This window comes from Hypanus sabinus, chromosome 29, assembly GCF_030144855.1.
Source record: "Hypanus sabinus isolate sHypSab1 chromosome 29, sHypSab1.hap1, whole genome shotgun sequence".
Classification (NCBI taxonomy): domain Eukaryota; kingdom Metazoa; phylum Chordata; class Chondrichthyes; order Myliobatiformes; family Dasyatidae; genus Hypanus; species Hypanus sabinus.
The window spans coordinates 11,125,451-11,136,749 of record NC_082734.1 but is presented as its reverse complement, the minus strand read 5'-3'; positions in this window follow the sequence as shown (position 1 = coordinate 11,136,749).

Genomic DNA, 11,299 nt, shown 5'->3' with positions numbered 1-11,299 from the left:
AAGGTACTCAGGGAGTGTCTCACTGTCAGAGGGACAGTACCGAGGGAGTGTCACACTGTCAGAGGGACAGTACCGAGGGAGTGTCACACTGTCAGAGGGACAGTACTGAGGGAGTGTCACACTGTCATTGGGACAGTACTGAGGGAGTGCCTCACTGTCAGAGAGACAGTACTGATGGAGTGTCTCACTGTCAGAGGGACAGTACTGAGGGAATGTCACACTGTCAGTGGGACAGTACTGAGGGAGTGCCTCACCATCAGAGGGACAGTACTGAGGGAGTGTCTCACTGTCAGAGGGACAGTACTGAGGGAGTGTCACAATGTCAGAGGGACAGTACTGAGGGAGTGTCTCACCATCAGAGTGACAGTACTGAGGGAGAGTCACACTGTCAGAGGGACAGTACTGAGGGAGTGTCTCACTGTCAGAGGGACAGTACTGAGGGAGTGTCACACTGTCAGCGGGATAGTACTGAGGGAGTGTCTCACTGTCAGAGGGACAGTACTGAGGGAGTGTCAGACTGTCACAGGGACAGTACTGAGGGGATGTCTGACTGTCACAGGGACAGTACTGAGGGAGTGTCACATTGTCAGAGGGAAGGTACTCAGGGAGTGTCTCACTGTCAGATGGACAGTACTGAAGTTGTGTCACACTGTCAGAGGGACAGTACTGAGGGAGTGTCTTACTGTCAGAGGGACAGTACTGAGGGAGTGTCACACTGTCAGAGGGACAGTACGGAGGGAGTGTCATAGTCAGAGGGACAGTACTGAGGGAGTGTCTCACTGTTAGAGGGACAGTACTGAGGGAGTGTCACACTGTCAGAGGGACAGTACTGAGGGAGTGTCTCACTGTCGGAGAGACAGTACTGAGGGAGAGTCACACTGTCAGAGGGAGTACTGAGGGAGTGTCACACTGTCAGAGGGACAGTACTGATGGAGTGTCACACTGTCAGAGGGACAGTACTGAGGGAGTGTCACACTGTCATTGGGACAGTACTGAGGGAGTGCCTCACTGTCAGAGAGACAGTACTGAGGGAGTGTCTCACTGTCAGAGGGACAGTACTGAGGGAGTGTCTCACTGTCAGAGGGACAGTACTGAGGTAGTGTCACACTGTCAGAGGGACAGTACTGAGGGAGTGTCTTACTGTCAGAGGGACAGTACTGAGGGAGTGTCAGACTGTCAGACGGACAGTACTGAGGGAGTCTCACTGTCAGAGGGACAGTACTGAGGGAGTGTCTCACCGTCAGAGGGACAGTACTGAGGGAGTGTCTCACCGACACAGGGACAGTACTGAGGGAGTGTCAGACTGTCAGGGGGACAGTACTGAGGGAGTGTCTCACTGTCAGACGGACAGTACTGAGGGAGTCTCACTGTCAGAGGGACAGTACTGAGGGAGTGTCTCACCATCAGAGGGACAGTACTGAGGGAGTGTCTCAGCATCAGAGGGACAGTACTGAGTGAGTGCCTCACTGTCAGAGGGACAGTACTGAGGGAGTGTCTCACTGTCACAGGGACAGTACTGAGGGAGTGTCTCACCGTCAGAGGGACAGTACTGAGGGAGTGTCAGACTGTCACAGGGACAGTACTGAGGGGATGTCTGACTGTCAGATGGACAGTACTGAGGGAGTGTCTCACCGTCAGAGGGACAGTACTGACAGAGTGTCTCACTGTCAGAGGGACAGTACTGAGGGAGTGTCTCACTGTCAGAGGGACAGTACTGAGGGAGTGTCTCACTGTCAGAGGGACAGTACTGAGGGAGTGTCACACTGTCAGAGGGACAGTACTGAGGGAGTGTCTCACTGTCAGAGGGACAGTACTGAGGGAGTGTCACACTGTCAGTGGGACAGTACTGAGGGAGTGTCTCACTGTCACAGGGACAGTACTGAGGGAGTGTCTCACTGTCAGAGGGATAGTACTGAGGGAGTGTCTCACTGTCAGAGGGACAGTACTGAGGGAGTGTCAGACTGTCACAGGGGCAGTACGGAGGGGATGTCTGACTGTCACAGGGACAGTACTGAGGGAGTGTCACATTGTCAGAGGGAAGGTACTCAGGGAGTGTCTCACTGTCAGATGGACAGTACTGAAGTTGTGTCACACTGTCAGAGGGACAGTACTGAGGGAGTGTCAGACTGTCACAGGGACAGTACTGAGCGGATGTCTGACTGTCAGACGGACAGTACTGAGGGAGTGTCTCACCGTCAGAGGGACAGTACTGACAGAGTGTCTCACTGTCAGAGGGACAGTACTGAGGGAGTGTCTCACTGTCAGAGGGACAGTACTGAGGGAGTGTCACACTGTCAGTGGGACAGTACTGAGGGAGTGTCTCACTGTCACAGGGACAGTACTGAGGGAGTGTCTCACTGTCAGAGGGATAGTACTGAGGGAGTGTCTCACTGTCAGAGGGACAGTACTGAGGGAGTGTCAGACTGTCACAGGGACAGTACTGAGGGGATGTCTGACTGTCACAGGGACAGTACTGAGGGAGTGTCACATTGTCAGAGGGAAGGTACTCAGGGAGTGTCTCACTGTCAGATGGACAGTACTGAAGTTGTGTCACACTGTCAGAGGGACAGTACTGAGGGAGTGTCTTACTGTCAGAGGGACAGTACTGAGGGTGTGTCACACTGTCAGAGGGACAGTACTGATGGAGTGTCTCACCGTCAGAGGGACAGTACTGAGGGAGTGCCTCACCGTCAGAGGGACAGTACTGAGGGAATCTCACAATGTCAGAGGGACAGTACTGAGGGAGTGTCTCACCATCAGAGTGACAGTACTGAGGGAGAGTCACACTGTCAGAGGGACAGTACTGAGGGAGTGTCTCACTGTCAGAGGGACAGTACTGAGGGAGTGTCACACTGTCAGAGGGATAGTACTGAGGGAGTGTCTCACTGTCAGAGGGACGGTACTGAGGGAGTGTCAGACTGTCACAGGGACAGTACTGAGGGGATGTCTGACTGTCACAGGGACAGTACTGAGGGAGTGTCACATTGTCAGAGGGAAGGTACTCAGGGAGTGTCTCACTGTCAGATGGACAGTACTGAAGTTGTGTCACACTGTCAGAGGGACAGTACTGAGGGAGTGTCACACTGTCAGAGGGACAGTACGGAGGGAGTGTCATAGTCAGAGGGACAGTACTAAGGGAGTGTCTCACTGTTAGAGGGACAGTACTGAGGGAGTGTCACACTGTCAGAGGGACAGTACTGAGGGAGTGTCTCACTGTCGGAGAGACAGTACTGAGGGAGAGTCACACTGTCAGAGGGACAGTACTGAGGGAGTGTCTCACTGTCAGAGGGACAGTACTGAGGGAGTGTCTCACTGTCAGCGGGACAGTACTGAGGGAGTGTCACACTGTCAGAGGGACAGTACTGAGGGAGTGTCTCACTGTCAGAGGGAGTACTGAGGGAGTGTCACACTGTCAGAGGGACAGTACTGGTGGAGTGTCACACTGTCAGAGGGACAGTACTGAGGCAGTGTCTCACTGTCAGAGGGACAGTACTGAGGGAGTGTCTCACCGACACAGGGACAGTACTGAGGGAGTGTCAGACTGTCAGACGGACAGTACTGAGGGAGTCTCACTGTCAGAGGGACAGTACTGAGGGAGTGTCTCACCGTCAGAGGGACAGTACTGAGGGAGTGTCTCACCGACACAGGGACAGTACTGAGGGAGTGTCAGACTGTCAGACGGACAGTACTGAGGGAGTCTCACTGTCAGAGGGACAGTACTGAGGGAGTGTCTCACCGTCAGAGGGACAGTACTGAGGGAGTGTCTCACCGACACAGGGACAGTACTGAGGGAGTGTCAGACTGTCAGGGGGACAGTACTGAGGGAGTGTCTCACTGTCAGACGGACAGTACTGAGGGAGTCTCACTGTCAGAGGGACAGTACTGAGGGAGTGTCTCACCATCAGAGGGACAGTACTGAGGGAGTGTCTCACCATCAGAGGGACAGTACTGAGTGAGTGCCTCACTGTCAGAGGGACAGTACTGAGGGAGTGTCTCACTGTCACAGGGACAGTACTGAGGGAGTGTCTCACCGTCAGAGGGACAGTACTGAGGGAGTGTCAGACTGTCACAGGGACAGTACTGAGGGGATGTCTGACTGTCAGATGGACAGTACTGAGGGAGTGTCTCACCGTCAGAGGGACAGTACTGACAGAGTGTCTCACTGTCAGAGGGACAGTACTGAGGGAGTGTCTCACTGTCAGAGGGACAGTACTGAGGGAGTGTCACACTGTCAGTGGGACAGTACTGAGGGAGTGTCTCACTGTCACAGGGACAGTACTGAGGGAGTGTCTCACTGTCAGAGGGATAGTACTGAGGGAGTGTCTCACTGTCAGAGGGACAGTACTGAGGGAGTGTCAGACTGTCACAGGGGCAGTACTGAGGGGATGTCTGACTGTCACAGGGACAGTACTGAGGGAGTGTCACATTGTCAGAGGGAAGGTACTCAGGGAGTGTCTCACTGTCAGATGGACAGTACTGAAGTTGTGTCACACTGTCAGAGGGACAGTACTGAGGGAGTGTCAGACTGTCACAGGGACAGTACTGAGCGGATGTCTGACTGTCAGACGGACAGTACTGAGGGAGTGTCTCACCGTCAGAGGGACAGTACTGACAGAGTGTCTCACTGTCAGAGGGACAGTACTGAGGGAGTGTCTCACTGTCAGAGGGACAGTACTGAGGGAGTGTCACACTGTCAGTGGGACAGTACTGAGGGAGTGTCTCACTGTCACAGGGACAGTACTGAGGGAGTGTCTCACTGTCAGACGGACAGTACTGAGGGAGTGTCTCACTGTCAGAGGGACAGTACTGAGGGAGTGTCAGACTGTCACAGGGACAGTACTGAGGGGATGTCTGACTGTCACAGGGACAGTACTGAGGGAGTGTGACACTGTCAGAGGGAAGGTACTCAGGGAGTGTCTCACTGTCAGAGGGACAGTACCGAGGGAGTGTCACACTGTCAGAGGGACAGTACCGAGGGAGTGTCACACTGTCAGAGGGACAGTACTGAGGGAGTGTCACACTGTCATTGGGACAGTACTGAGGGAGTGCCTCACTGTCAGAGAGACAGTACTGATGGAGTGTCTCACTGTCAGAGGGACAGTACTGAGGGAATGTCACACTGTCAGTGGGACAGTACTGAGGGAGTGCCTCACCATCAGAGGGACAGTACTGAGGGAGTGTCTCACTGTCAGAGGGACAGTACTGAGAGAGTGTCACAATGTCAGAGGGACAGTACTGAGGGAGTGTCTCACCATCAGAGTGACAGTACTGAGGGAGAGTCACACTGTCAGAGGGACAGTACTGAGGGAGTGTCTCACTGTCAGAGGGACAGTACTGAGGGAGTGTCACACTGTCAGCGGGATAGTACTGAGGGAGTGTCTCACTGTCAGAGGGACAGTACTGAGGGAGTGTCAGACTGTCACAGGGACAGTACTGAGGGGATGTCTGACTGTCACAGGGACAGTACTGAGGGAGTGTCACATTGTCAGAGGGAAGGTACTCAGGGAGTGTCTCACTGTCAGATGGACAGTACTGAAGTTGTGTCACACTGTCAGAGGGACAGTACTGAGGGAGTGTCTTACTGTCAGAGGGACAGTACTGAGGGAGTGTCACACTGTCAGAGGGACAGTACGGAGGGAGTGTCATAGTCAGAGGGACAGTACTGAGGGAGTGTCTCACTGTTAGAGGGACAGTACTGAGGGAGTGTCACACTGTCAGAGGGACAGTACTGAGGGAGTGTCTCACTGTCGGAGAGACAGTACTGAGGGAGAGTCACACTGTCAGAGGGAGTACTGAGGGAGTGTCACACTGTCAGAGGGACAGTACTGATGGAGTGTCACACTGTCAGAGGGACAGTACTGAGGGAGTGTCACACTGTCATTGGGACAGTACTGAGGGAGTGCCTCACTGTCAGAGAGACAGTACTGAGGGAGTGTCTCACTGTCAGAGGGACAGTACTGAGGGAGTGTCTCACTGTCAGAGGGACAGTACTGAGGTAGTGTCACACTGTCAGAGGGACAGTACTGAGGGAGTGTCTTACTGTCAGAGGGACAGTACTGAGGGAGTGTCAGACTGTCAGACGGACAGTACTGAGGGAGTCTCACTGTCAGAGGGACAGTACTGAGGGAGTGTCTCACCGTCAGAGGGACAGTACTGAGGGAGTGTCTCACCGACACAGGGACAGTACTGAGGGAGTGTCAGACTGTCAGGGGGACAGTACTGAGGGAGTGTCTCACTGTCAGACGGACAGTACTGAGGGAGTCTCACTGTCAGAGGGACAGTACTGAGGGAGTGTCTCACCATCAGAGGGACAGTACTGAGGGAGTGTCTCAGCATCAGAGGGACAGTACTGAGTGAGTGCCTCACTGTCAGAGGGACAGTACTGAGGGAGTGTCTCACTGTCACAGGGACAGTACTGAGGGAGTGTCTCACCGTCAGAGGGACAGTACTGAGGGAGTGTCAGACTGTCACAGGGACAGTACTGAGGGGATGTCTGACTGTCAGATGGACAGTACTGAGGGAGTGTCTCACCGTCAGAGGGACAGTACTGACAGAGTGTCTCACTGTCAGAGGGACAGTACTGAGGGAGTGTCTCACTGTCAGAGGGACAGTACTGAGGGAGTGTCACACTGTCAGTGGGACAGTACTGAGGGAGTGTCTCACTGTCACAGGGACAGTACTGAGGGAGTGTCTCACTGTCAGAGGGATAGTACTGAGGGAGTGTCTCACTGTCAGCGGGACAGTACTGAGGGAGTGTCAGACTGTCACAGGGGCAGTACGGAGGGGATGTCTGACTGTCACAGGGACAGTACTGAGGGAGTGTCACATTGTCAGAGGGAAGGTACTCAGGGAGTGTCTCACTGTCAGATGGACAGTACTGAAGTTGTGTCACACTGTCAGAGGGACAGTACTGAGGGAGTGTCAGACTGTCACAGGGACAGTACTGAGCGGATGTCTGACTGTCAGACGGACAGTACTGAGGGAGTGTCTCACCGTCAGAGGGACAGTACTGACAGAGTGTCTCACTGTCAGAGGGACAGTACTGAGGGAGTGTCTCACTGTCAGAGGGACAGTACTGAGGGAGTGTCACACTGTCAGTGGGACAGTACTGAGGGAGTGTCTCACTGTCACAGGGACAGTACTGAGGGAGTGTCTCACTGTCAGAGGGATAGTACTGAGGGAGTGTCTCACTGTCAGAGGGACAGTACTGAGGGAGTGTCAGACTGTCACAGGGACAGTACTGAGGGGATGTCTGACTGTCACAGGGACAGTACTGAGGGAGTGTCACATTGTCAGAGGGAAGGTACTCAGGGAGTGTCTCACTGTCAGATGGACAGTACTGAAGTTGTGTCACACTGTCAGAGGGACAGTACTGAGGGAGTGTCTTACTGTCAGAGGGACAGTACTGAGGGAGTGTCACACTGTCAGAGGGACAGTACTGATGGAGTGTCTCACCGTCAGAGGGACAGTACTGAGGCAGTGTCTCACCGTCAGAGGGACAGTACTGAGGGAGTGTCTCACCGACACAGGGACAGTACTGAGGGAGTGTCTCACCATCAGAGGGACAGTACCGAGGGAGTGCCTCACTGTCAGAGGGACAGTACTGAGGGAGTGTCTCACTGTCACAGGGACAGTACTGAGGGAGTGTCTCACTGTCAGAGGGACAGTACTGAGGGAGTGTCTCACCGTCAGAGGGACAGTACTGAGGGAGTGTCAGACTGTCACAGGGACAGTACTGAGGGGATGTCTGACTGTCAGACGGACACTACTGAGGGAGTGTCTCACCGTCAGAGGGACAGTACTGACAGAGTGTCTCACTGTCAGAGGGATAGTACTGAGGGAGTGTCTCACTGTCACAGGGACAGTACTGAGGGAGTGTCTCACTGTCAGAGGGACAGTACTGAGGGAGTGTCTCACTGTCAGAGGGACAGTACTGAGGGAGTGTCTCACCGTCAGAGGGACAGTACTGAGGGAGTGTCAGACTGTCAGACGGACAGTACTGAGGGAGTGCCTCACCGTCAGAGGGACAGTACTGACAGAGTGTCTCACTGTCAGAGGGACAGTACTGAGGGAGTGTCTCACTGTCAGAGGGACAGTACTGAGGTAGTGTCACACTGTCAGAGGGACAGTACTGAGGGAGTGTCACACTGTCATAGGGACAGTACTGAGGGAGTGTCTCACTGTCAGAGGGACAGTACTGAGGGAGTGTCACACTGTCAGAGGGACAGTACTGAGGGAGTGTCACACTGTCAGTGGGACAGTACTGTGGAAGTGTCACACTGTCAGTGGGACAGTACTGAGGGAGTGCCTCACTGTCAGAGAGACAGTGCTGAGGGAGTGCCTCACTGTCAGAGAGACAGTACTGAGGGAGTGTCTCACTGTCAGTGGGACAGTACTGAGGGAGTGCCTCACCGTCAGAGGGACAGTACTGAGGGAGTGTCTCACTGTCAGAGGGACAGTACTGAGGGAGTGTCTCACTGTCAGAGGGACAGTACTGAGGGAGTGTCTCACTGTCAGAGGGACAGTACTGAGAGAGTGTCTCACTGTCAGAGGGACAGTACTGTGGGAGTGCCTCACTGTCAGAGGGACAGTACTGAGGGAGTGTCTCACTGTCAGAGGGACAGTACTGAGGGAGTGTCTCACTGTCAGAGGGACAGTACTGAGGGAGTGTCTCACTGTCAGAGGGACAGTACTGAGGTAGTGTCACACTGTCAGAGGGACAGTACTGAGGGAGTGTCTTACTGTCAGAGGGACAGTACTGAGGGAGTGTCACACTGTCAGAGGGACAGTACGGAGGGAGTGTCATAGTCAGAGGGACAGTACTGAGGGAGTGTCTCACTGTCAGAGGGACAGTACTGTGGGAGTGCCTCACTGTCAGAGGGACAGTACTGAGGGAGTGTCTCACTGTCAGAGGGACAGTACTGAGGGAGTGTCTCACTGTCAGAGGGACAGTACTGAGGGAGTGTCTCACTGTCAGAGGGACAGTACTGAGGTAGTGTCACACTGTCAGAGGGACAGTACTGAGGGAGTGTCTTACTGTCAGAGGGACAGTACTGAGGGAGTGTCACACTGTCAGAGGGACAGTACGGAGGGAGTGTCATAGTCAGAGGGACAGTACTGAGGGAGTGTCTCACTGTTAGAGGGACAGTACTGAGGGAGTGTCACACTGTCAGAGGGACAGTACTGAGGGAGTGTCTCACTGTCGGAGAGACAGTACTGAGGGAGAGTCACACTGTCAGAGGGACAGTACTGAGGGAGTGTCTCACTGTCAGAGGGACAGTACTGAGGGAGTGTCTCACTGTCAGCGGGACAGTACTGAGGGAGTGTCACACTGTCAGAGGGACAGTACTGAGGGAGTGTCTCACTGTCAGAGGGAGTACTGAGGGAGTGTCACACTGTCAGAGGGACAGTACTGGTGGAGTGTCACACTGTCAGAGGGACAGTACTGAGGCAGTGTCTCACTGTCAGAGGGACAGTACTGAGGGAGTGTCTCACCGACACAGGGACAGTACTGAGGGAGTGTCAGACTGTCAGACGGACAGTACTGAGGGAGTCTCACTGTCAGAGGGACAGTACTGAGGGAGTGTCTCACCGTCAGAGGGACAGTACTGAGGGAGTGTCTCACCGACACAGGGACAGTACTGAGGGAGTGTCAGACTGTCAGGGGGACAGTACTGAGGGAGTGTCTCACTGTCAGACGGACTGTACTGAGGGAGTGTCTCACCGTCAGAGGGACAGTACTGAGGGAGTGTCTCACCGACACAGGGACAGTACTGAGGGAGTGTCAGACTGTCAGGGGGACAGTACTGAGGGAGTGTCTCACTGTCAGACGGACTGTACTGAGGGAGTCTCACTGTCAGAGGGACAGTACTGAGGGAGTGTCTCACCATCAGAGGGACAGTACTGAGGGAGTGTCTCAGCATCAGAGGGACAGTACTGAGTGAGTGCCTCACTGTCAGAGGGACAGTACTGAGGGAGTGTCTCACTGTCACAGGGACAGTACTGAGGGAGTGTCTCACCATCAGAGGGACAGTACTGAGGGAGTGTCAGACTGTCACAGGGACAGTACTGAGGGGATGTCTGACTGTCAGATGGACAGTACTGAGGGAGTGTCTCACCGTCAGAGGGACAGTACTGACAGAGTGTCTCACTGTCAGAGGGACAGTACTGAGGGAGTGTCTCACTGTCAGAGGGACAGTACTGAGGGAGTGTCACACTGTCAGTGGGACAGTACTGAGGGAGTGTCTCACTGTCACAGGGACAGTACTGAGGGAGTGTCTCACTGTCAGAGGGATAGTACTGAGGGAGTGTCTCACTGTCAGAGGGACAGTACTGAGGGAGTGTCAGACTGTCACAGGGGCAGTACTGAGGGGATGTCTGACTGTCACAGGGACAGTACTGAGGGAGTGTCACATTGTCAGAGGGAAGGTACTCAGGGAGTGTCTCACTGTCAGATGGACAGTACTGAAGTTGTGTCACACTGTCAGAGGGACAGTACTGAGGGAGTGTCAGACTGTCACAGGGACAGTACTGAGCGGATGTCTGACTGTCAGACGGACAGTACTGAGGGAGTGTCTCACCGTCAGAGGGACAGTACTGACAGAGTGTCTCACTGTCAGAGGGACAGTACTGAGGGAGTGTCTCACTGTCAGAGGGACAGTACTGAGGGAGTGTCACACTGTCAGTGGGACAGTACTGAGGGAGTGTCTCACTGTCACAGGGACAGTACTGAGGGAGTGTCTCACTGTCAGAGGGATAGTACTGAGGGAGTGTCTCACTGTCAGAGGGACAGTACTGAGGGAGTGTCAGACTGTCACAGGGACAGTACTGAGGGGATGTCTGACTGTCACAGGGACAGTACTGAGGGAGTGTCACATTGTCAGAGGGAAGGTACTCAGGGAGTGTCTCACTGTCAGATGGACAGTACTGAAGTTGTGTCACACTGTCAGAGGGACAGTACTGAGGGAGTGTCTTACTGTCAGAGGGACAGTACTGAGGGAGTGTCACACTGTCAGAGGGACAGTACTGATGGAGTGTCTCACCGTCAGAGGGACAGTACTGAGGCAGTGTCTCACCGTCAGAGGGACAGTACTGAGGGAGTGTCTCACCGACACAGGGACAGTACTGAGGGAGTGTCTCACCATCGGAGGGACAGTACCGAGGGAGTGCCTCACTGTCAGAGGGACAGTACTGAGGGAGTGTCTCACTGTCACAGGGACAGTACTGAGGGAGTGTCTCACTGTCAGAGGGACAGTACTGAGGGAGTGTCTCACCATCAGAGGGACAGTACTGAGGGAGT